Genomic DNA, 27,235 nt, shown 5'->3' with positions numbered 1-27,235 from the left:
CTGGGTCCAGGACTTGGGGCTGGTTCTGCATGGAAATCCTCTCACTGGACGGGCCTGCTCCCAGAAGCTGGCTATAGACGGGGCCTGCCCCCACCTGAGGTAGCTCAGAGAAAGCCTCTCACTGTTCTGCCTTGGTCCCAGAAGCCACCTGCGGGCCAGGGCCGCCACTGGGTTCAGGGCTTGGGGTTGGCTCTGTGCGAAAAGCTCTCACTGGGCCGGCCTGCTCTGAGAACATGGCTGTGGGCCGGGCCTGCTGTGCAAGGGAGCTGGTCTGCTTGGGGAAGTCTCTTGCTGCCCTGCTCTGCTCCAAGAAGCCCCCTGCAGGTCGTGGGCCCACCGCTGGTTCCAGGGCTTGGGGTTGGCTCTGTGTGGAAAAGCTCTCACTGGGCGGATCTGCTCCTAGAAGCTGGCTGTGGATCGTGCCTGCCATGGGAGAGAGCAGGGATGCTTGGGGAAGACTCTCGCTGCCCTGCCCTGCTCCAAGAGGCTGCCCACTGTCTGGGCCTGCTGCCCAGGCCAAGCTTCACCCAGAGGGAGAGACTCACCCCGCGGCTCTATGTTGGTTCAGATCTCTCAATATCTCCCCTTCTTGAATCCTGAGTTCTGGAGTGATGGGAGATGCACTCACCCTCTAGTCCACCATATTGGATCCTCCACAGTTCCTTTTATTTTTCATTTTGAGACAGTCTCACTGAACTGCCCAGGCTAGTCCTAAGCTTATGATCCTCCTGCCTCAGCCTTCTGATTCTCTGGCATAATGGTGCCCAGAGGTAAATGTCTTTTTATTTGAGAGCTCTTGTGTGTCTGCTCCCACACACACTTGTCTATGTCTGTTGTGTTTGTGTACCTGCAGTTCAATGACCTGAGGGGGTTCTAATTGGTCTCAAAGAAGAGCTTTTATACCAAACTATTTCTGCTATGCATATTTTAAATCATTAATCATTGCCACTGATGCATTAACTGCCCTTAATTTGGGTACCCAACCCTGGCCTCATCATTTGTGACCAAGGTGATGGGTCAGACTATGGCCACTTCCCTGGAACTATTTATGGCACTTTAGGTCACCAAGGGCTGAAATTGTTAACAGACATTCTCAAAGATAAAAGATCCAAGTTTAAGAATTTAATCAAAAGATATATCTAGGAGATTTAACGCACACACAAGCACACACACATACACCATGCACAATACATCATAACTAATTCATGACTAAGCTTACAAAATATTATAGTTTATTGGATCATAGTCTGAATTAAGTGAATTTCCTACAGGATCCTCATTTGTACTTTAAAGTGTAAAGGTTTTTGTTGATGTTGTTTCTATGAGTTACAGACAAGTAATAGGAAAAAAAAAAAACTTCAGGGGTTAAGAGATCCAGGTCAAGGTTACTCATTAGCCATGAAAGAAGAATCCAGGATGCCAGGAAGTGGGGTCTTCTATTTTACCCTCAATTCACATCTTAACCTCATTTTGACATTTTGTCTTCTTTTATTTTCTAAAAACAAGAATAAAATGAAAGAAGGAAAAGAATCTTATTAGATCTCAAATAGAGATTTAAATCTTCACTCTTAGTTTTAGTTTAGTTAATGTTTGGGAGGCCAAGGTCCCTCATTCATTCATTTAAGTCCAGTTGAATTTAAACTGTTTTCTGAGGTTTGTCTGCTGGTCTGGATTTCTGCTATAGAAAAACACAGCAAAACACCTTCTCCTGAGCATTTTTAATGAAAGGGCAATTTAACCAAGAAGATACTGAAGTTATCTTTATTTTTTTCTTTGCCAATTTACTATGACTTACTACAAACTTAAAAGGGTTATAAATTCACAAAATACCAAGCAAAAGTGATAAGGTTTAATAGTTTTTCTTACTGGATTAAAATTTTAACTTCCCACAGGCACATACACAACTCATATTCTTAATTATACTCTCCCCTTATATAACTTATTTCTCCTCATGCAGCTGGTAAGATCTTACTCCCTCTGCAAAAAGACCTGCATTTTACCCCCTTCCCAATTCAGTGTTAACCATACTTATTCTTCATTTTCACTTTTTTCTCAGCTACTTCAATCATTCATATGCCAAATTCCTATGAAAGAGGAGAATACATTGTTTTTCAGGCCTAACAAATAATTTTATTAAAACTCAACTCACCTTGAAACTGAACCACATTGTAGTAGGAAGACAGCCTGGAACCAAGTCTATTACAAAGAAGAATTTGAGAAAAGTGAGCAGCACAGAATGCAAGAAAACTCCAATTGATGCCAGATGGAATTGGATAACTTATCCAATTCATAAAATTACAACCAATGATTTCATCTTATCCTCATCATTTTGCTCCACTCTAATCAGTCTGCAGAATCTTTCTGCCTGAAGGAGATGAATGGAGCTAAGAGGTTGGCAAAACACTGTGACACTTTTGTCTGATTTAGACAAAACTACTCTGGGGAAACTATAAAAGATTACAAAAAGTGACCAATCTAAGGATAAATTAAAGAAATTAAAAGGAATCATATGATCCTAGTCAGAGAGCAGCTTTTAAGAATATGCATACATTTTAAGTTAAATTCTCCCTGAGTATATTCAGTGGCTAAAACCGCAGTGCATTAAGTGATAATAGGTAGGTGGAGGCTCTGTTTATTCTATACTTAGACATACTGAGGAAAGAAAGATCAATCTGATAAAGGCATTGGTATTTCTAATGGGATGATGGGAAAATGCAGTATTGGGTGTAAGAGGCAAAGATGTCAGGTGAATTCTAGTGAAGTGATGAACTACCTTGAAGCTGGAGCAATCAAATAGATAGCTCCAAAAATTACTATAGCATCTTTATTCAATAGTTTGGTGCAAGTGTTCTCATCTTGGCCTTCTTTATAAGGAACAGAAGCACTTTGTTGTATTTGGTGAAATTAAATCTTAATAGGAGAGCCTCAGCTAAGGCTGCTGCCCTTCACTTTCTGAAATTAAAGATCAGACATTCATTTCCTATCTAAGAGTAAAAGATGACATTTTAATAATATTGTCAATTCACAAAAGACTTTAAAATACAAGAGAGAAGTTTGAAAACATTTTTTTAAAATTCCATCACATATTTGTATCTTTACATTGTATGCTCTTTTTAATTAAAAATAATGTAAAACATTTGTTACTCATCCTTGTCTTTCAGCATAAATAACTTAGCAAGTAATTACTTTGTCTTCAGAAAAAAAGATAATTGTTTCTAAATTATTATAATTAAACAGAATAAAGTCAAGATGTATTTTAATTAACAGAGTAGAAGAAATAGTCCTATTGGAGTATCTTAACACTTTGCTTTTGTCTAACTAAGAAAAAAAATCAAAAAATTGAAACACATAGAAATGCCCTCAAAAAAGTTTCCATAATATCACCACCCAGAGATTATTGCCATTACGTTTTTGCAATACATAGGTATATACATATACCTATGTATATGGATGTGTATTTTTATACACAAAGACATATATATGTACATTCACATGAATAAACACATATACACATCCTTTAAAAAATAAAACCAAACTACACGAGTTTTTTTTTTTTTTTTTTTTTCTCTGTGGTGCTGGGGATTGAACCCAGAGCCTTGTGCATGCCAGGTAAGCACTCTACCAGCTGAGCTATATCCCCAGCCTACACAGGCTTCTTATATAGCCTTCTTAGAAATACATTGTAGGCACTTTTTCAAATAAATAGGTAAAGATTTATGCTAACATTTAACATCTACATAGAATTGCATTGTGTGCATTCTTCATTTAACTTAGTATATATTAATGAGTGGTGAAGTTGTTTTCAGTCTCTCTCCATAGATTGATATATCTTTGAATTAAAATCCAAAGGTACTCACAAATATGAAACACTTTATTTAATCTACTTCATACTGTGGCTCAAAAATACAAGACAAATGCTCCAATGGGTAAAGATAATTGACTAACCTTTGAAAGAGCAATTTTACTTTTTCTGTACATTTTTCTATTAGCTCAGAATATTTTATATTTTCCCTCATATATTCCTTTGGAGTAGTTAAAAGGCAGATATTGGTATCCAATTTAGCATATTAATTTCCAAGTTGAAGACTTCAGAGTTATATGTGCAGTAGAGGAGACATATTAACACTATACTGAAGAAACTTACATTCCATAAATCTGCTCTGTGCTTTTTCCAATAGGTCAGTGCTTTCCCCTTGTTTTTAGGTTTGGAAGAATACTGAGGAATGCTAACTGGCCTTATTTCTCATTTCTTCCCCTTCCCTTCAAATGTACTGACCTTGCTGTCTTCATCTAATATCACCTTTAAATTTGGTTAAAATGTGCCAAATTAGCCTTACTTAATTGTAATCATTTCTCTGTTCTAAAATACCTTAGCAATTAAATACAACATTCAGTGAGAGCTCATTTTGTTCTTGAATTTTCAGTGGGTATCTTTATTCTTTGATAATCAAAGACCCTAGACTCCATTTCTTTGCTATCCCTTATGATGATTTGTACTTCAAACAATGCACATATTGACTATGGAATATTAAATGACACTCTGTGCATAAAATACTGAAAAGTATTATAGCTTCTGAAGACCACTGGCATTTTTTTATTATATTGTGTAAAACTATTTAATGTATTATTTGATTTAAAGATAAAGAGTACTTCATATTTTTGTTAGTTGTGTTCATGTATTTTGGTCCATTTTGAAGAAGAAATTTGACAAACAGAATCCACTGTTTTTAAACGTGCAAACCACTAGATTAGGATAAAAAGAACTTATGGAGTCATTATATTGAAAATGCTATTATAGCATTTTTTTAAAAAAATGCTCAACAGTTAAGTCAATTTCATTTGATTATTTAATTTAGAATACTTTTTGAAGTGCTTCTTAGCAAGAATATATACCTTTATACAATTTGTCCAGTTCTTGAATATAATTTTCCATACTTTGAGAAGAGATCAAATGATGGTAATACAGTTTGGAAATCCTAGGAAGAAAAAGATCAAAGATTATCAGAGAGATAGGTTTGATTTTGTATTGTTCTTATAATCATTATTATTTAGATTATGTTAAGTTGTGAGATAGATGTCACTTAACTGCTCTTCAAATACCTCATTATAGCCTCAAAACAAAAATAGCAGCTACATTTTAGACGTTTTATTGACTGAAAGTCAGATATACTGAAGCACACTGTTTTTAATAGCTATGGACAGTGGAACACAGAGCAGCTCTGAGCAATGCAAGAATCAGACATAGCCACTGTCTTCAAGTAACTCAAAATAATTTTTTTACCTTGGCTTTATAGGGGTCACCACCTTGGTTTGTGCAAATTATCTGTTGACTGAATGAATGAAAAGGAAATAGTGACACATCCAAACAACTATAATAAAGGACAGAGTATCATGTACTACAGTATTGATTCAAGTGAATGCTCAAGGAGTTAAGAAGGAACAGGAGAAAAATCTTTTTCTTTTTTTTTTGTTTCATAACCAGAGAAGCAGCTTTTTAATGAAGATAGAAATGGATGCTTTTCATGCACGTTAAACAGGTAAAGTCATTAAAGAGGTAACTACTGAGTCAACAGTGAATACTATAAATAAATGATTAGACTATATAGAAGAAATGGGGGCCATCTGGTAATGGAGCTAATTTTAGATTAAAAAAAAAATATTTTCCCCCTTAGGAAAGCCTAAAAGAGAAGAATCTGTACCTTGGGTCCAGCTCTTTAAAGGATCCAAATTTACAAGCACACACTCTGCTCTGGATCAATAGAGTTCCTGACCCTAAATACCTGCTTTTATAATTTATACTTTTCAATCCCCAGGAAAAATTTCTACATCTATTGTTCTATTTGTCATGCCCATGTGACTTGAAGGATGATGGGTTGAGACAGACACTCTTTTGGACTGCTAAGAAAATAGGAGCAACAAAAATGCTTAGGTCAAAGACAAATTATTCTTCTGACCAAAATCCTTCCTCTGGGATAGCATGAATGCTATGGAATTTTATTTAAGAAGTATCATTCCTATTATGCTCAGTATTCATATTCTTGCTCTCTTTTTATTCCAAATTATAATCATGGAGGTAAACAGAAACCAACATAGTATTTACAATACATGCACATGACATTTCAGGAACATTTTGCAATTCACAGCATTCATAAAATTAAGTGTATGAAGCTTAGGCATGCCTGCAAAGCATGACAGTGATTTTTTTATGTTGGCAACTCAGTGAAAACTGAAACTTAAAAATGTGAATAGCTTCACTTTTTATTAAAATATATATATAAATATATTTATATAAAAACTTGTAAATATATAAAATATTATAAGATATATAAATATATAAAAATATATAACAATATTTTATTTTGTTTTCAAAAATGTAGACCTACCTTGCAAGAAATATTGAAATAAGTTTTCAGAGAGAAGGAAAATAATATCAGTTAGAAATTCAACTGTACATAAAGAAATGAAGAGTGCTAAGGAAGAAATAAAGATAAACCAAAATCTTTTATTTTTCTAACTTTTATTTGACCTAAGAGTAGTTTGTTTAAAACAATCATAATAACAATGTTAACAATGATAATAACTTGTAGGTAAGAGAAATGAGTGACAGTAAAGTTACATATAAGTATTTGGAGGCAGAAATTGGGAATAATCTTTTAAAATATAGTTGTCCTACCCATAAGTGGGATAGTGATATTTGAAAGTGTACTTGGGTTTGTTGGAAACATACTTTAAGTTCTAATGTGACTACAAAAATATGTTTTAAGAATACAATTAATCTAATAACAGTAGAGTAAATGGAGCATATAAAATGATTATTAAAATCAGAGAAGCCTGAAAGAGTGGAAGACAAAACAAACAACAAAAGCAATGAAGGGAAAATAGTTATAAATATGATTGTAGACATTAATCCAATTATATTCATAATAATTTTAAATGTGAATGGTTTAAATACCCCCAATAAAAGACAATAAAAAAGAACATCCAACTATGTTATCTCTACCAAACCTACTTTAATTATCAAAACACAGAAGGAAAGTAAAGGGATGGAAAAAATATATATACCACACTAACATTAATCAAAAGAGAGCTGGAATATCTATATCAATTTCAGACAAAATGAACTTCAGAATATGGAAAATCATCATGGATAAAGAAAATATTACATAATGATAAAATGGTCAAGTCTCCAAGAAGACATATCAATGTGCTCTGCAAATAAAGTATCAAAGTACATCAGGCAGAAACTGATAGAACTGCAGGTAGAAATAGAAAAATCTACTATCTATACTTTGAGACTTCAGCCACTTTATCAGCAACTGACAGACCCAGCAGGTAGAAATTCAGCAAGGGTATAATTGAACTGAAGAGAATTATCAATCAACTGAATATAATTGATACCTACAGATTACTTTATCCAACAATAGAAGAATACACATTCTTAAATTCACATGGAAAATTCACCAAGGCAGACCATATGTTGAGCCACAAAACACATCTTTCAATTTTAACATAGAAATCATGTGAAGTATGCTCTCAGAACACAACAGAACTAAATTAGAAATCAAAACCAGAAAGATAGGTGGAGAAACCCCAAACACATGAAGATTAAGTAACACACTTCTAAATAATACATAAGTCAAAGATGAGGTCTCAGGAGTAATAAAAAGAGTTTCAGGAAGGGGTGAAGATGGTAGAGAAGGTTACTTTCCAAGCTGCTCCATGGTGTGGGACCAGGAAAGAGGACAGCCAGTTTCTTTTTGAGGTCAGTTTTTTTAAAAAATCCTATTAGGATTTAATACTGCACTCTCAGAATGGCCCAGGGACTCAGAAGTTTGGATAAAATAAAATAAAAATAAATAAATAAAAGAAAACATCCACTGCCAGCACCAGCAGCTACTGGTGTGGATCCACCACAGGCAGGTCAGGGACAGAGAGAAGAAGAGTCAGAATTTTGGGTGGTGCCAAGGTGTGTCTTGAAGTGGAGAGGTGTAAGTGGAGAGGACGGTGATTGGGGACATTGTTGATCTGATCCAGTGGGTGAGCTGCACTTTGTGTTCATTTGAGAGGGATGGTGTGCATTCCCAGTGACCTGAGGAGAGCAGGGTCAGTACCATCTTTTCCCACTGTGCTACATAGGGCATCTGGTGGGTGTGGGTCCAAACCCAGGTGTTCCCAGACCTGTGTCATTACGGCTGGGTCCAAAAACCTGACCTGGCTGGGGCCTGCCACTCGACCTAGTGTGTTACTAGAAAACAAGCTGAAATTCAGGTGTGAAAAGTGTTGCACCCCAGGGAATTTGAGACACTCAGACAGGAGACATCCTGGATGTCTCTCACTCTTTGAGTCTCAGAATTAGCTGGGGATGACCTATGACTTGATGGGGGCAGTAAATGTGAGCTTTGGTACTGAGCCCAGGGGACCAAGATGTGGGAGCAGTGGGAGGAAGAGTAGGTCAAAGGACTAGGGTCCTCCACCACTCAAGCAGAACCAGAACTCTCTGTCCCTGACTTGCCTGTGGTGGATCCACGTCAGTAGCTGCTGGTGCTGGCAGTGGATGTTTTCTTTTAGTTATTTATTTTTATTTTATTTTATCCAAGTGATGAGATGCCCAGAATAGACAAGAAACAGTCAGGCTGTGGAGGTGGGCTTACTTAAAATCTTCACCAAACATTATACAACAAAGCACATGGGAATCCAAACCCCACCTATAGGAGCTCTGACTCTGGGAACTCCTTTCACAGAACTCTACAGCGATCCCTCAATATGAGTGAAGTAGACAACACTTCCCAACCTGCCCCATCTCATACTGCTGAGAAGGGAACCTAAGAACAGGCAACAATGATGGACTTCACAAAAAGAAAGAATTGACAGCCCCCAACTACTACTCTTGCACACAATACATACCTCAAGAAAAAAACAGAAAGAAAGACAATTGGGAACTGACAACCAATGTATAATATTATAGAAATTTTTTGACAATTGCAACAGAAAAGATTCCTTTATTTTCCATCAAGAACTTTTTTTTTTTGAACAGTGTGTGCTGAATGGTTCATGGATATTTATCTATAAATACAAATATGTGTCTTGCTCTTATTTCTAGGATTTCTTGAAGGTAGTTTTTTTTTTTTTATTCTGTATCTTAAGAACTAGGGTTTTTCATTAGCATATATTGGATTTGTTTTATAATTTTTTGATATTGTTCTTATATTCTTTTTCTCCTATTTCCCTTGATTCTCTTTCCCCCTTTCATTTCCAGAACAGCCAAATTCTATTGTTCTCTATTTCACTCTTCAACTCATTACTACTACTCTCTCTCATCTTCCTCTCAATTATTACACCCTACATCTTCTTGGCATTCTCCCTCTTCATCTTTTTGAATAGCAAACTGTTTTTCAAACATAATATCTCTACTGTTGACAATTGCCTATCATACCATTTCTGTTTATAGTGCCAATTAGCATTACAGATGCCAAAATAAGAACAAAGTATTTAGTTTAATGCTGCATATAGATTGCATTGGTTGTTTTTACTGTCTCCCTTTAAAATGTGAGGTACTAGAAATCTTCAAGAACACTATGAATTCATAGGGCACATACTCTGCTATCTCAGATTCTTACTGATAAATGGGTAGACATACAAACAGCATGAAAAGACAAGGAAACAACCATCCCACACAAACCAAAGTAATTCAGTAAGAGAATCCAATGATATCACAGTGGAGGAAACATCAGAGAAAAAATTTTGAAAATTCATAGTTAAAATGATATGCAAGTTAAAAGATGATGTAAGGAGTGTAATCAGAGAGATTATCCAAGAAGTGAATGATCACTTCATAAGGAGATGGAAATCCTGAAGAAGTATCAATTGGAAATTCTCAAAATTAAGTAAACTGAATTAAACTGAATTAAAAACTCAAGTCTGCATCAACTCTAGTCTGTACAAGAAGACTAGACTGCTTGGAAGATAGAGTTTCAGGCAATGAAAACAAAATATATAATCTGTACAGTAAAGTTAATTGTGGAAAAAAGATGTTAAGAGAACATGAACAGAACTTCCAAGACATATGGGATAACATGAAAAGACCAAATTTAAGATATCAGGATAGATAAAGTCTCAGAGATACAAAACAAAGGAATACAGAATATTTTAAAAGAAATAATATCAGAAATTTTGTCAAACCTAGAGGATAAAATGGAAAATCAAATATAGGTGGTTTACAGGACTTCAAGTATAGAAAATTATGATAGACCTACACTAATGCACATCATTATAAAAATGCCCAACATATAAAATACGGACAAATTTTTAAAGACTGCTAGAGGAAAATTACAGGTCACATATAGAGGAAAACCAATCCAGACTTATTTAATTTTTCAACCAAGATTCTAAAAGGTAGGAGATCTTGGAATAATATACACAAAGCCCTGAAAGAAAATGGATGCCAACCAAAATTACTACATCTGGCAATATTAACCTTCAGATGTGATGATAAAATACAAACCTTTCAAAATAAACAAAAGTTAAAAGAATTCAGAATCAGAAAGATTGCACTATAAAACATACTCAATAAAATATTTCATGAGGAAATGAATAATAAAACTGAGAACCAGCAAAGGGAGGAACTACACTAGAGAAAGGGTTGATCAAAGGAGAAATTAATTCAAATTAAAAAACCAGAAGTAAATCAAAGTGAGGGGAATAAAAATTATTTCTTAAAAAAGCATTAACTGTAAATGGCTTAAACTCATTAATTAAAAGACAAGCAGGTTAGATTAAAAAACAAGACCCAACAATACGCTGTCTCCAAGAGACTCACCTCATAGGCAACGAAATCCAAACACTGAAGGTAAAAGGATAGGAAAAATCATATCATTCACATGACTTTCATAAACAATCAGGGGTTTCTATCCTCAGATAAAGTGAACTTTAATTCACAATTAATCAGAAGGGATCAAGAGGTCATTTCATACTGTTTAAAGGAATTATATACATCACTAGATATAACAATTTAAATATTTATGCTTCAAATAATTGAGCATCTATCTACATCAAACAAACCCCTCCCCAATTGCAAGAATCAAATAGACAACAACAAAGTAATACTGAGTGACTTTAACATGCTTCTCTCATCACTGGATAGATCTTCCAAACAGAAACTAAACACAGAAGCTATAGAACTAAAAAATACAATTAATAATTTATACTTAAAAAACATATGTAGAATTTTTCATCCACCAATAACTGAATACACTTTCTTCTAACCACCACACAGATCATTTACAAAAATAGACCACATCTTAGGCCACAAAGCAATTCTTGGCAAATATAAATAATATATTGTATTCTATCAGATCATAATGGAATGAAGTTATAAATGAATAATATAATAAAAATGGAAGAAGGAGATCCAAGATGGTGGACTAGAGGGTGACTGCATTCCATGTTGCTGCATGACTCAGGATTTAAGAAAAAGAAATATTGAGAGAGCCGGGACCAGCATAGAGCTGCCAGGTGAGACTTCCATGCCAGGGATGTAGGCCCAGAGAACCGGGACCAGCGCAGAGCTGCTGGGTGAGTCTTCCCTGCCAGGGAGGTAGGTCCTGAAACCCAGGCCCAGAACAACTGGGTCCAACCCACAGTCTAATGCCCCTGCAATTTATCATCTGTCAACACGTGCAGGCATCTCTGCCCACTAGCAGAGAATATACCCTGCCTGGAGGCCACAATCCCTAGAGGGGCAGCATCCTTTGTGGGCCACTGCATTATCAAGTTGCTCCAAGACTTCAGGCTACTGAGGACTAGGAGGTGAGTTATTGGAAATCTGCAGGGACACTATTAAGTATATGGGGGAAAACTGCAATACCTCAGATTTGCACTCCTAATGGGAAAGATACATGTGAGAAAACAAGGGAAGAAAACGTCCCAAACAAACCTAGATGCTACATCAATAAAATCCAATGACAGCATGGCAGAAGAAATGTCTGAAGAGAGTTCAGAATGTACATAGTTAAAATAATTAGAGAAGCAAATGATGGGATAAGAGAGCAAATGGAGGCATTGAATGATTGCACCAATCAACAGTTAAAAGAGCAAAAGCAGGAAGCAAAGGATCATTTTAATAAAGAGATAGAGATTCTGAGAAAAGCCCAGACAGAAATTATTGAAATGAAGGAAACAATAAACCAAATTATAAACTTTATAGAAAACATAACCAATAGGCTAGAACACCTGGAAGACAGAACCTCAGTCACTGAAGACAAAATATTTAATCTTGAAAACAAAGTTGACCACACCGAGAAGATGGTAAGAAATCATGAACAGAATCTACAAGAATTATGGGATATCATGAAAGGCCAAATTTAAGAACTATTGAGATTGAGGAAGGCATGGAGAAACAAACCAAATCTATTTCACTGAACAATCCATTCAATGAAATAATATAGAAAATTTCCCATGTCTGAAAAATGAAATAGAAAATCAAGTACAAGAGGTTTATAAGATACCAAATGTACAAAATTACAACAGAACCACACCAAGGCACATTATTATGAAAATACCTAACATACAAAATAAAGATAGAATTTTAAAGGCTGTGAGAGAAAAAAATCAAATTACATTCAGGGTGAAACCAATATAGCTATCAGCAGATTTCTCAACCCAGACCCTAAAAGCTAGAAGGGCCTGAACAGCATTTTCCAAGCTCACAAAGAAAATGGATGCCAACCAAGAATCTTATACCCAGCAAAACTTACCTTCAGATTTGACAATGAAAATAAAATCTTTCCATGATAAACAAAAGCTAAAAGAATTTGCAAATAGAAATATGGCACGAGAGAACATTCTCAGCAAAATATTGCATGAGGAAGAAATGAAAAACAATGATGTAAGTCAGCAAAGGAAGGAACTACCCCAAAGGAATAGCCAAATAAAGGAGAAACGAAGTCAAGTTAAAAACCAAAAGTTAGCCAAAATGACTGGGAATACAAATCATATCTCAATAATAATCTTGAATTTTAATGGCCTGAACTCATCAATCGAAAGACACAGACTGGCAGATTGGATTTAAAAAAAGACCCCAACAATATGCTGCCTGCAAGAGACTCATCTCATAGAAAAAGATACCAACAGACTAAAGGTGAAAGGATGGGAAAAAATATACCATGCACATGGACTCAGCAAAAAAGTGGGGGTATCCATCCTCACATCAGATAAAGTGGACTTCAAGCCAAAGTAAGTCAGAAGGGATAAAAAAGGACATTTCATACTGCTTAAGGGAAGCATAAATCAACAAGACATAACAATCATAAATATTTATGCCCCAAACAATGACTCATCCATGTACGTCAAACACATCCTTCTCAAGTCCAGGAACCAAAATGAACACAACACAATAACACTAGGAGAATTTAACACACCTCTCTCAAAACTGGACTGATCTTCCAAACAAAAGTTGAACAAAGAAAGCATAGATCTCAATAATACAGTTGATAATTTAGACTTAACAGACACATATAGAATATTTCATCCATCAATGAGCAAATACACTTTCTTCTCAGCAGCACATGGATCCATCTCTAAAACAGACCATATTTTATGCCACAAAGCTACTCTTAGCAAATACAAAAAGATAGAGATACTACCTTGTATTCTATCAGATCATAATAGAATGAATTAGAAAAAATGACAAAATAAAAAACAGAAAATACTACAACACCTGGAGATTAAATAATATGCTATTGGATGTTGCATGGATAAAAGAAGACATCAGGGGGAAATAAAAAAATTCTTAGAGGTAAATGAGCACAAAGTTACAACATATCAAAATGTCTGGGACACTATGAAAGCAGTAGTAAGAGGAAAATTCATTTCATGGAGCACATTCAAAAAAAAGAGAAAAAATCAACAAATAAATGACATAACATTATAGCTCAAGGTCCTAGAAAAAGAAGAACAGAACAAGACCAAAAGTAGTAAAAGATAGGAAATAGTTAAAATCAGAGCTGAAATCAATAAAATTGAAACAAAAGAAATAACTGAAAAAAATTTGACAAAATAAAAACTGGTTCTTTGAAAAAATAAACAAAATTGATAAGCCCTTAGCCACACTAACAAAGAGAAGGAGAGAGAAAACTCAAATTACTTAAATTTGGGATAAAAAAGGATATATGACAGACACAACTGAAATAAAAAACACAATTAAAATCTATTTTGAAAATCTATACTCCAACAAAAGAGAAAATCTCAAATATGTCAACAGTTTTCTAGAGACATATGATCTCCCCAAAGTGAATCAAGAGGACATACACAATTTAAATAGATCAATTTCAAGCAATAAAATCAAAGTCATCAAAAGTCTACCAACAAAGGAAAGTCCAGGACCAGATGGAGTCTGAGTTCTATAAGACCTTCAAAGAAGAGCTCATTTCAATACTCCTCAAAGTATTCTATGAAATAAAAGAGGAAGGAACCCTTCCAAACTCATTCTATGAAGCTAGTATTACCCTGATACCAAAACCAGAGACACTTCAAGGAAAGAAAATTTCAGACCAATATCCTTAATGAACATCGATGCAAAAATTCTCAACAAAATTTTAGCAAATCGCATACAAAAATATATTAAAAAGATAGTGCACCACTATCAAGATCAAGATCAAGTGGGCTTTATCCCAGAGATGCAAGGTTGGTTCAATATCTGGAAATCAATAAATGTAATTCATCATATCAGTAGACTTAAAGTTAAGAATCACATGATCATTTCAATAGATGCAGAAAAAATATTTGATAAAACACATCACCCCTTCATGCTCAAAATACTAGAAAAAATAGAAATAGTAGGAACATTCCTCAACATTGTAAAGGCTATCTATGCTAAGCCCAGAGCCAATATCATTCTAAATGGAGAAAAACTGAAAACATCCCCCCCCTAAAAACTGGAACAAGGCAAGGATGCCCTCTTTCACCACTTCTATTCAATAACGTCCTTGAAACTCTAGCCAGAGCAATTAGACAGACCAAGGAAATTAATGGGATGTGAATAGGAAAAGAAGAATTCAAACTATCCCTATTTGCCAATGACATCAGTCTATATTTAGAGGAGCCGAAAATTTCCACCAGAAAACTTCTAGAACTCATAAATGAATTCAGTAAAGTAGCAGGATATAAAATCAATGCTCATAAATCTAATGCATTTTTATTCATAAGTGATGAATTCTCTGAAAGAGAATTTAGGAAAACTACCCCATTCATAATAGCCTCAAAAAAATATTTGGGAATCAATCTAATGAAAGAGGTGAAAGACTTCTACAATGAGAACTACAGAACACTAAAGAAAGAAATTAAAGAAAACCTTAGAAGATGGAAAGATCTCCCATGTTCTCAGATAGGCAGGATTAATATTGTCAAAATGGCCATACTACCAAAAGTCCTATACAAATTCAGTACAATTCCAATTAAAATCCCAATGATGTACCTCATAGAAATAGAGCAAGGACTCATTAAATTCATTTGGAAAAATGAGAGACCCAGAATAGCTAAAGCAATTCTTAGCAGGAAGAGTGAAGCAGGGGGTATCACAATACCAGAACGTTAACTACACTATAGAGCAATTTTAACAAAAATGGCATGGTATTGGCACCAAAATAGACAGGTAGATCAATGGTACAGAATAGAGGACACAGAGACAAACCCAAACAAATAGTTTTCTCATACTAGACAAGGGTGCCAAAAACATACAATGGAGAAGATAACCTGTTCAAAAAATGGTGCTGGGAAAACTGGAAATCCATATGCAGCAGAATGAAATTAAACCCCTATCTCTCACCCTGCACAAAACTCGACTCAAAATGGATCAAGGACCTTGGAATCAGACCAGAGACCCTGCACTTTATAGAAGAAAAAGTAGGTCCAAATTTTCATCATGTCAGCTTAGGATCAGACTTCCTTAACAGGACATCCAAAGCACAAGAAATAAAAGCAGGAATCAATAATTGTGATAGATTCAAACTAGAAATCTTTTTCTCAGCAAAGGAAACTATCAGAAATGTGAATAAAGTGCCTACAGAGTGGGAGAAAATCTTTGCCACACATACTTTGGATACAGCACTAATCTCCAGAATCTATAAAGAACACAAAAAATTTTACACCAAGAATACAAAGAACCCAATCAACAAATGGGCTAAGGAAATGAACAGACACTTCACAGCAGAAGATCTACAAGCAATCAACAGATATATGAAAAAATGTTTAACTTCTTACAAAATAAAATGAACAAATCTTTATTCAAGTAACAAGTTGTGCAGTTGTTTTGCAATTTATTCAAAGAACAAATATATCATAAGCATTTTCTTATGTATTTGTGCACTTCCTTATTAATTTTTAGCTTATTTAAGGGCATTTTCTTTTTTAAATTGTATTTATTTTTTTAATTTATTTTTATTGTAAACAAATGGGATACATGTTGTTTCTGTTTGTACATGGAGTAACAGCATACCATTTGCATATTCATACATTTATATAGAGTAATGATGTTTGATTCATTCTGTTATTTTTTTCCTTCCCCTCCACCCCTCTCACCTCTCTTTTCCATCTATACAGCTCCTCCTTCCTCCATATAGCCTTCCATAGATAATGGTTACTCACACAAATATACACATGCACTCGTACAATATTTCCATAAGGTCCATTTTGTTTTTGCCAATTATCTGCTGATGAATCAGGAATTAATGGGTACGTATACTCACATGTTCAAAATTAAAAACTTAAACACTCAAAAAACATCATTTTCTCACACCAGATCCTTCCTAGGATGGTGACATTATTTTCGTTAACACATTGGAACAATGAGAAGAACTGTATACATATGTACAATAGAACAGAAAATGCATTTAAGGTTTTAGATGATGAAATGTCTGATTAAGGTATTTGCTGAATCGCTGCCTGACAGAAAAGAAAGGACATTTGTCACAAAAGGTGAATTTTCCTAAGCATCACATGAACAGGTGACTGAGAAAAGCATAATGAAACTTGCCTAAGGAATCAATAACAACACACTTGTAGCAGCTGCAAGGTGCCAAGGAACCTCAGGGAATCCACTTGAGATGCTGAGCCAATTTATCTGATACGATCATTGCCAAGAGTGTGTTAGGAATGTGAGAAGCCAGCATGGTACGGCAAGAACAGCATGAAATTTCACAGGAGTCACTATGGAGACTCAGAGATCCCAAAATCTTAAATAGGAAGACAAAACCTCAGCACCTTGCTTAGTTGCTGGGGGTCTCACTAAGTTGCTGAGGTTCACTTTGAACTTGCTGTTCTCCTATCTCAGCCTCCCAAGCCACTGGCATTTCAGATTTCATGATCTGGGACTAAGTTGGATATATAACTTGGCTGACACCGTGGAAAATGACAATGAGAAGTCCCTTGTTAATAAATTATAAAGAATTTTAAGATGGCAACAGCAAAGCATTAAACCGAGCATGGAATCACAAAGCACATGTATAAAGCTTGTATACCCATGAAAGATGACACACATTCATGAAGCTACTTGGAAATTATTAAAGCCATTCTATACTGTTAAAAAAAAAAAAGAAAAATAAAAAATGTTCACCATCTCTAGTAATAAGAAAAATGCAAATCAAAACTACCCTAAGATTTCATCTCAACCCAACTAGAATGGTAATTATCAAGAATACAAGCAACAATAGATGTTGGCAAGGATGTGGGGAAAAAGGTACACTCACACATTGCTGCAAATTACTGCAGCCACTCTAAGCAGTGTGGAGATTCCTTAGAAAACTTGGAATGAAACCACCATTTGACCCAGCTGTCCCACTCCTTGGCCTATACTCAAAGGACTTAAAATCAGCATACTACAGAAATACAGCCACATCAACGTTCATAGCTGCTCAATTCACAATAGCTAGATTGTAAAACCAACCTAGATGCCCTTTAGTTGATGAATGGATAAAGAAACTGTGGTATATATACACAATGCAATATCACTCAGCCATAAAGAAAAATAAAATTATGGCATTTGCAGGTAAATAGGTGAAGTTGAGGAATATCATGCTAAGTGAGTTAAGCCAATTCCAAAAAGCCCAACGTCAAATTGTATCTCTGATAAGTTGATTATGATACATAATGGGGGTGGGAGAGAGGCAAGAATGGAGGAAGGATGGATTGTATAAAGGAAAAAGAGGAGTGGGAGGGGTGGGGGAAGGAAAAATAACAGAATGAGACAAACGCCATTGCCCTGTGTACCTGTATGATTACACAAATGGTATGACTCTACTTCATGTACAACCAGAGAAACAAGTTGTACCCCATTTGTTTACAATGAATCAAAATAAATATTTTTTTTAAAAAATAGAAGATATTCTAACATGTGGACACTAAATAATACATTACTGAATGATCAGTGGATAGCAGAAGAAATCAGAGATGAAATAAAAAACTACTTAGAGGTAAAGAGAATAATGACACAACATATCAAAATCTCTTTAATATTATGAGGGTGGTTCTAAAAGGAAAGTTTATAATGCTGAGCTCATTCATTAAAAGAATAGAAAGTCACTAAATAAAATACTTAACATTACATCTCAAGGCCCAGGAAAAAAGAAATAAATCAACACTATAAACAGTAGATTACAGGAAATAATTAAAATCAGAGCTGAAAATCAATGAAATTGAAACAAACCAAAAGGAATCAAAAAAATCAATGAAAAAAAAGTTGGTTCTTTGAAAAAATAGGTAAAATTCATAACCCTTTAGTCTTGCTAACAAAATGAGGGGAAAAACTCAAATTTCTAAAACTCATGATGAAAATAATATCAACACAGACACCACTGAAATACAGAGGATAATCAGAAACTATTTTGAAAACTTATCCTCCAAAACAAGAGAAAATCTTGACGACATCAACAAATTTCTAGAGAAATATGACCTACTCAAATTGAACCAGGAGGCCATAGATAATTTAAACAGATCAATTTCAAGTCACGGAAGTTAAAGATGCCATCGATGAACTAACACCAATACTCCTTAATTTATTCCATGAAATAGAAGAGGGAACCCTTCCAAACTCATTCTATGAAGCTGGGAGCAACCTGATACCAAAACCAGACAAAGACACATCAAGGAAAGAAAACTTCAGACCAATATTCCTGATGAATATAGAAGCAAAAATTCTTAATAAAATATCTGCAAAATGCATACAAAAATACATTAAAAAGCTAGTGCACCGTGATCAAGTGGGTCTCATTGCAGGGATGCAAAATTTGTTAAAAACATACAGAAATCAATAAAGGAACTCATCACATCAATAGACATAAAGACAAGAATCACATGATCTTCTCAATAGATGTAGAAAAAGCATTTGACAAAATACAGAATCCACTCCTGTTCAAAACACCAGAAAAACTAGGAATAGTAGAAGTATGCCTCAACATTGTAAGAGGTATATATGCTGAACCCAAGGTCAATATCATTTTAAATTCAGGAAAACTGAAAAAATTCTCTCTAAAACCTGGAATGAGACAAGGATGCTCTCTTCCATCACTTCTGTTCAATAACAGTCCTTGAAATTCAAGTCAGCCCAATTAGGACAAAATTTTTTAAAAAGGGAGTTAAAGGGATACAAATAGGAAAAGCAGAGCTCAAACTATCTCTGTTTACTAACGACATAATCTTATATGTAGAAGACCCAAAAACTCCACCAGAAATCTTCTAGAACTCATAAATGAATTCAGCAAAGTAGCAGAATATAAAATTAACACCCATAAAAAAATTGGGTTCCTATATAGCAGTGGTGACTCAGCTGAAAGAGAAATTAGGAAAACCATCCCATTCACAATAGCCCCCCCCCAAAAAAAAATCAGAATAAAATAAAATATCTGGGAATCAATCTAACAAATAAGGTGTAAAACCTCTACAATGGAAACTACAGAACACTAATGAAAGAAATTGAAGAAGACCTTAGAAGATGGAAAGACCTCCCATACTCTTGGATAGGGAATTAATATTGTCGAAATGGCCATAGTACCAAAAGTACTATACAGGTTCAATGCAATTTCTATTAAGGTTCTGATGACTTTCTTCATAGAAATAGAAAAAGCAGTCATGAAATTCATTTGGAAAAATAGGAGGCCCAGAATAGCCAAAGCAATACTCAATGAGAAAAGTGAAGTAGGAGGCATCACAATACGAGACCTTAAATTATACTACAGAGCTATAGTGACAAAACAGACAGTACAGAATAGAACAGTACAGAACAAAGACTCAGAAACAAATCCACATAAATACAGTTATCTCATATTAGAGAAAGGGGCCATAAATATACATTGGAGAAAAGATAGCGTCTTCAACAAATGGTGCTGGGAAAACTGGAAATTCATATATAACAGAACAAAATTTAACCCCTATATCTCACCTGCACAAAACCCAACTCAAAGTGGATCAAAGACATAGAAATTAGACCAGAAATATACATCTACATTTACCTGAAGAAAATATAGGCCCAACACACCATCATGTCAACTTAGGAACTGACTTCTTCAACAAGACTCCTAAAGCATAAGAAGTAAAATCAAGAATCAATAAACAGGATGGCATCAAAGTAAAAAGCTACTTCACAGCAAAGGAAACAATCAAGAACATGAAGAGAGAGCCTACAGAATGGGAGAAAATCTTTGCCACCTGCACCTCAGATAAAGTGTTAATCTCCAGGATATATGAAGAGCTAAAAAATACTTAACAACAAAAGAAAAAATCCAATCAATAAATGGGCAAAGGAATTGAACAGACACTTCAAAGAAGACATATGAATGACCAACAAATATATGAAAAAATGTTCAATGTCACTACCAATTAGAGAATTGCAAATTAAAAGTACACTGAGATTTTTATCTCACTCCAGTCAAAATGGCAATTACCAAGAATACAAGTAACAATAAATGTTGAAGAAGATGTGGGAAAGGCTACACTCTTACATTGATGGTGGGAATGCAAATTGGTGCAACCACTGTAGAAAGCATTGTGGAGATTTTTTGGAAAACTCGGAATGGAAACACCATTTGATTCAGTTATCCCACTCCTTGGTATGTACCCAAAGGAATTAAAAACAGTATGGTAGAGTGACACAGCCACATCAATCTTTATAGCAGCCCAATTCATAATAGCTAAGGTATGCAACCAACTTAGCTTCCCTCCAACGGATGAATGAATAAAGAAAATGTGGTATATATACATAATGGAATATTGCGCAGTCATAATGCAGAATGAATTGATGACATTCACCGGAAAGTGGATGGATCTGGAGACTATTATGCTAAGTGAAATAAGTCAATCCCCCCCCCCCAAAAAAAAAAAAAAAAACAAAGGTGGAATGTTCTTTTTGTTGTGCTAATACACAACAAGAAGGCAGGGGAAGAACAGAAGTTCAGTAGATTAGACAAAGGGGAGTGAAGGGAAGTGAAGGGTTGGAGAGGAAAAGGAGAGACAGTGGAATGAATCTGACATGACTTTCTTATGTACATTTACAGATTCGCCACAGTGAATCTCTACATCATGTACGATCACAATCTTGGGAACCTAGTTGGAATAAAATGTACTCATGTTTTTATAAATAAGTCAAATTATACTCTAATGTGTAACAAAAAAAGAACAACAACAACGGGAAAAAAAAACACAAAAGGTCAAAAAAGACTTTTAAAAACAAAGTCTCAAACTCAATTAAAAAGATAACATAAGTTTCCACTTTAGGAAAGTCAAAAAGAAAGATTAGGGGCGATCCAAGTTGGCGGACTAGAGGGTGACTGCATCTCCAGTCGCTCCAGAACCCAGGATTCAAGAAGGGGAGGCATTGAGAGACTTGGACTAAAATAGAGCGATGGGGTGAGTCTCCCCCACCCGGTGAAGCGCTTGCCTGGGTGGCAGGCCTGGATTCGGGTGGATTATTAGAGTAGGGTAGGGCAGCTAGAGTCTTCCCCAGGCAGCTCTGCGCACTCCGGCGGTGGGCTCCTCTTACAGGGCCGATTCTCCAGCATCTCGGAGCAGGCCCCCCAGTGAGAGCCTTTCTACACAGAACCAAGCTTCAAGTCCCTGAACCAGGGCAGAGAGTTCCTGCCCACAGGTTGCTTCAGGGACCAGGACAGGGCAGCCAGGGACTTTCCCAAGCAGCCCACAGCCCGGCCTCCTGCGGCGGGAAGTGCCTTTCCAGGCTAGCTTCTCTGAGCAGACTGCCCAGTGAGAGCCTTTCCACATACAGCCAGCTCCAAGTCCTGGAACCAGTAGCGGCTAGGGGCAGCTTTCCTGGGAAGCACTGCATTATCAATTTACTCCAAGACTTCAGGCTACTGAAGGCAGGAAGGTGATACACTGGAAATCTACAGGGACACTATAAACCAACAGAAGAATTCTGCAATATCACAAAGTCCCACTGACATCTGACCAATATGAGAAAACAAGGAAAGAAACTGTCCCAAACAAACCTAGATACTATATCAAAAAAACCCAATGACAAAACAGCAGAAGAAATGTCAGAAAGGGAGTTCAGAATGTACATAATTAAAACAATCAGGGAAACAAACGAGGAGATGAAAGAGCAAATTCAGGCATTGAAGGAGGAGATGAAAGAGCAAATGCAGGCATTAAATGATCGCAACAATCAACAGTCAAAGGAGCAAATACAGGAAGCAAGAGATCATTTCAATAGAGTTAGAGATATTGAAAAAAAGCCAAATGGAAATCCTTGAAATGAAGGAAACAATAAACCAAGTTAAAAACTCCATAGAAAGCATAACCAATAGGATAGAACACCTGGAAGACAGAACCTCAGATATTGAAGACAAAATATTTAATCTTGAAAACAAAGTTGACCAAACAGAAAAGATGGTAAGAAATCATGAACAGAATCTACAAGAATTATGGGATATCATGAAAAGGCCAAATTTAAGAATTATTGGGTTTGAGGAAGGCTTAGAGAAACAAACCAATGGAATGAACAATCTATTCAATGAAATAATATCAGAAAATTTCTGAAATCTGAAGAATGAAATGGAAAACCAAGTACAAGAGGCTTATAGGACTCCAAATATACAAAATCACAACAAACCCACACCAAGGCACATTATTATGAAAATACCTACATACAAAATAAAGACAGAATTTTAAAGGCCATGAGAGAAAAAATCAAATTACATTCTGGGGGAAACCAATACGGATATCAGCAGATTTTTCAATCCAGATCCTAAAAGCTAGAAGGGCCTGGAACAACATTTACCAAGCCCTGAAAGAAAATAGATGCCAACCAAGAATCTTATACCCAGCAAAACTTACTTTCATATTTGATGATGAAATAAGATCCTTCCATGATAAACAAAAGCTAAAGGAATTTACAAAAAGAAAGCCAGCATTACAGAACATTCTCAGCAAAATATTCCATAAGGAAGAGATTAAAAAAAAAGGATGCAAATCAGCAATGGGAGGAACTAGTCTAAAGAAATAGCCTAATAAAGGAGAAACCAAATCATGTCAAAAGAACAAAAATGAGTCAAATGACTGGAAATACAAATCATATCACAATAATAACCCTGAATGTTAATGGCCTGAACTCAACAATCAAAAAACATAGACTGGCAGATTGGATTAAAAAGAAAAATCCAACAATATGCTGCCTGCAAGAGACTCATCTCATAGAAAGAGATACCCATAGACTGAAGGTGAAAGGATGGGAAAAAACATACCATACACACGGACACAGCAAAAAAGATGGAGTATCCACCCTCATTTCAGATAATGTGGACTTCAAGCCAAAACTAGTCAGAAGGGATAAAGAAGGACATTACATACTGCTTAAGGGAAGCATAAGTCAGCAAGACATAACAATCATAAATATCTATGCCCCAACATTGGGTCATCCATGTACGTCAAACAAATCCTTCTCAATTCCAGAAATCAAATAGACCATAACACAATAATACTAGGCGATTTTAACACACCTCTCTCACCTCTGGATAGATCATCGAAACAAAAATTGAATAAAGAAACCATAGATCTCAATAACACAATCAACAATTTAGACTTAACCGACTTACATAGAATATACCATCCAACAAAGAATGAATACACTTTCTTCTCAGCAGCACATGGATCCTTCTCTAAAATACACCATGTTTTATGCCACAAAGCTACTGTTAGCAAATACAAGAAGATAGAGATACTACCTTGTACTCTATCAGATCATAATAGATTGAAATTAGAAATAAATGACAGAATAAAAAACAGAAACTTCTCCAATACTTGGAGATTAAATAATACACTATTATATGATGAATGCATAACAGAAGACATCAGGAGGGAAATAAAAAATTTTTAGAAGTAAACGAAAACAAAGACACATCATATCAAAATCTCTGGGACACTACGAAAGCAGGACTTAGAGGAAGATTTATTTCATGGGGCACATGCAACAAAAGAAGTAGAAATCAACAAATAAATGACTTAACATTACAGCTCAAAGCCCTAGAAAAAGAAGAGCAGACCGACACCAAAAGTAGTAGAAGACAAGAAATAGTTAAAATCAGAGCTGAAATCAATGAAATTGAAACAAAAGAAACAATTGGAAAAAATAACAAAATAAATAGTTGGTTCTTTGAAAAAATAAACAAAATTGATAAACCCTTAGCCACACTAACAAAGAGAAAGAGGGAGAAAACTCAAATTACTAAAATTCGGAATGAATAAGGAAATATCACAACAGACACAAGTGAAATACAAAACATAATTAGAAGCTATTTTGAAAATCTATACTCCAACAAAACAGAAAACCTTGAAGACATCAACAAGTTTCTAGAGACATATGAATTACCTAAACTGAACAAGGAGGACATAGACAACTTAAATAAATCAATTTCAAGGAATGAAATAGAAGAGGTCATCAAAAGCCTACCAACAAAGAAAAGTCCGGGACCAGATGGGTTCTCAACTGAGTTCTACGAAACCTTTAAAGAAGAGCTCATTCCAATACTTCTCAAAGTATTCCATAAAATAGAAGAGGAGGGAACCCTCCCAAACTCATTCTATGAAACCAATATCACCCTGATACCTAAACCAGACAGAGACACATCAAGGAAAGAAAATTTCAGACCAGTATCCTTAATGAACATCGATGCAAAAATTCTCAACAAAATTTTATCAAATCACATACAAAAATATATTAAAAAGATAGTGCACCACGATCAAGTGGGCTTTATCCCAGGGATGCAAGGTTGGTTCAATATCTGGATATCAATAAATGTCATTCACCATATCAACAGACTAAAAGTTAAGAATCACATGATTATTTCAATAGGTGCAGAAAATGCATTCGATAAAATACAGCATCCCATCATGCTCAAAACACTAGAGAAAATTGGGATAGTGGGAACATTCCTTAACATTGTAAAGGCCATCTACGCTAAGCCCATGGCCAATATCATTCTAAATGGTGAAAAATGAAAGCATTCCCCCTAAAACTGGAACAAGGCAGCGATGCCCTCTTCACCACTTCTATTCAACATCGTTCTTGAGACTCTAGCCAGAGCAATTAGACAAACCAAAGAAACTAAAGGGATACGAATAGGAAAAGAGGAACTCAAACTATCCCTGTTTGCTGATGAAATGATTATATATTTGGAGGAACCTGGAAATTCCACCAGAAAACTCTTAGAACTCATAAGTGAATTCAGTAAAGAAGCAGGTTACAAGATCAATGCTCATAAATCCAATGCATTTTTATACATAAGTGATGAATCTTCAGAAAGAGAAATTAGGAAAACTACCATTCACAATAGAATTGAAAAAAATAAAATACTTGGGAATCAATCTCACAAAAGAGGTGAAAGACCTCTACAATGAGAACTACAGAACACTAAAGAAAGAAATTAAAGAAAACCTTAGAAGATGGAAATATCTCCCATGTTCTTGGATAGGCAGAACTAATATTGTCAAAATGGCCATACTACCAAAAGTGCTATACAGATTCAATGCAATTCCAATAAAAATCCAATGATGTACCTCACAGAAATAGAGCAAACAATTATGAAATTCATCTGGAAGAATAAGAAACCCAGAATAGCTAAAGCAATCCTTAGCAGGAAGAGTGAAGCAGGGGGTATCGCAATACCAGATCTTCAACTCTATTACAAAGCAATAGTAACAAAAACGGCATGGTATTGGTACCAAAATAGACAGGTAGATCAATGGTACAGAATAGAGGACATGGACACAAACCCAAATAAATACAATTTTCTCATACTAGACAAAGGGGCCAAAAATATGCAATGGAGAAAAGATAGCCTCTTCAACAAATGGTGCTGGGAAAACTGGAAAACCATATGCAACAGAATGAAATTAAACCCCTATCTCTCACCCTGCACAAAACTCAACTCAAAATGGATCAAGGACCTTGAAATCAGACCAGAGACCCTGCATCTTATAGAAGAAAAAGTAGGTCCAAACCTTCAACTTATTGGCTTAGGTTCAGACTTCCTTAACAGGACTCCCATAGCACAAGAAATAAAAGCTAGAATCAATAACTGGGATAGATTCAAACTAAAAAGCTTTCTCTCAGCAAAGGAAACTATCAGTAATGTGAAGAGAGAGCCTACAGAGTGGGAGAATATCTTTGCCACTCATACTTCAGATAGAGCGCTAATTTCCAGAATATATAAAGAACTCAAAAAACTCTACACCAAGAATACAAATAATCCAGTCAACAAATGGGCTAAGGAAATGAACAGACCCTTCACAGAAGATGTACAAGCAATCAACAGATATATGAAAATATGTTCAACATCTCTAGTAATAAGTGAAATGCAAATCAAAACTACACTAAGATTTTATCTCACCCCAATTAGAATGGCGATTATCAAGAACACAAGCAACAATAGGTGTTGGTGAGGATGTGGGTAAAAAGGTACACTCATACATTGCTGGTGGGGGTTGCAAATTAGTGCAGCCACTCTGGAAAGCAGTATGGAGATTCCTCAGAAACCTTGGAATTGATCCACCATTTGACCCAGCTATCCTACTCCTTGGCCTATACCCAAATGACTTAAAATCAGCATACTACAGAGATACAGCCACATCAATGTTCATAGCTGCTCAATTCAGTATAGCCAGATTGTGGAACCAACCTAGATGTCCTTCAGTTGATGAATGGATAAAGAAACTGTGGCATATATATACAATGGAATATTAC

The 27,235-nt window shown here is 35.5% G+C and overlaps 1 long non-coding RNA gene across 1 annotated transcript in view; it reads right to left on the bottom strand.

Annotated features, from left to right (window-relative positions):
• Positions 1-1,361: 1,361 nt before the first annotated feature.
• The window catches only part of LOC306641575, an 84,287-nt gene continuing 58,413 nt past the window's right edge, over positions 1,362-27,235 (bottom strand). Inside the window, exons 2-3 of the long non-coding RNA XR_013758199.1 lie at positions 4,894-4,976; positions 1,362-1,495 (exon numbers count right to left, since the gene is read on the bottom strand). This is a non-coding gene — a long non-coding RNA (uncharacterized lncRNA). The remainder of the gene's footprint in view (positions 1,496-4,893; positions 4,977-27,235) is intronic.

The sequence above is a fragment of the Sciurus vulgaris genome, assembly GCF_902686455.1.
Source record: "Sciurus vulgaris genome assembly, chromosome: 12".
NCBI lineage: Eukaryota > Metazoa > Chordata > Mammalia > Rodentia > Sciuridae > Sciurus > Sciurus vulgaris.
Note: the sequence above shows the minus strand (reverse complement) of the source record. Positions and strands in the feature narration are given on the sequence as shown.